Below are 704 nucleotides of genomic sequence, written 5' to 3' on the forward strand. Positions count from 1 at the left end.
TGTATTATGTTTTATGATTATTTTGTATTTTGCAGATTGCTATCTACTGCATAAATTATTTAAAATTCATTATAAATAATATTTTTTTATCAAAAAAAAACAAAAAGTTAAATAATTTTTTAATTTGTATTCAAAAAATTTCATCATTAATTAAAATAAGTATTAGAATAATTTTTTTATTCAACTACATTAGGATACTAAGAGTAAGGTTTATAGTCTTAGACCATCTCCAATGTAAATCTCTATTTTTTCTCTAAAATAGAGCATTTTTTGCTCCAATGTATTACTCTATTTCGTACTCTAAAATAGTGGTAGAGTAAAAAAAATAGAGTAGAGAATATAGTTGCTCTATATTTAGAGGAACTCTATAATTTACTCTGTTTTAGAGTAAGATATAGAGTAGGGTTGGAGTAAATGTTGAGTTTTGACTCTAAAATAGAGTAGGGTTGGAGATCCCCTTAGATCACTACAAACAACTCTTTGAACTTGTAATCTATACAAATCTACTTTAGGTTTGTCCCTATGTCATCTTTTTTTTTTTTTCAAAAAAGTTATTGTTGATGAAATGATGATTACTTTTTCCTTCGGTCTCTCAAAAAATCATATCTTCTGATATTTCATATAGGATAATATTATATAATGACATTAATATTTCAATTTTTTTGTCAACAACCTTACATTAATCCAGAGCATCAAAATATCCT

Source organism: Capsella rubella, unplaced genomic scaffold (genome assembly GCF_000375325.1).
Source record: "Capsella rubella cultivar Monte Gargano unplaced genomic scaffold, Caprub1_0 scaffold_7, whole genome shotgun sequence".
NCBI classification, from domain to species: Eukaryota; Viridiplantae; Streptophyta; class Magnoliopsida; order Brassicales; family Brassicaceae; genus Capsella; species Capsella rubella.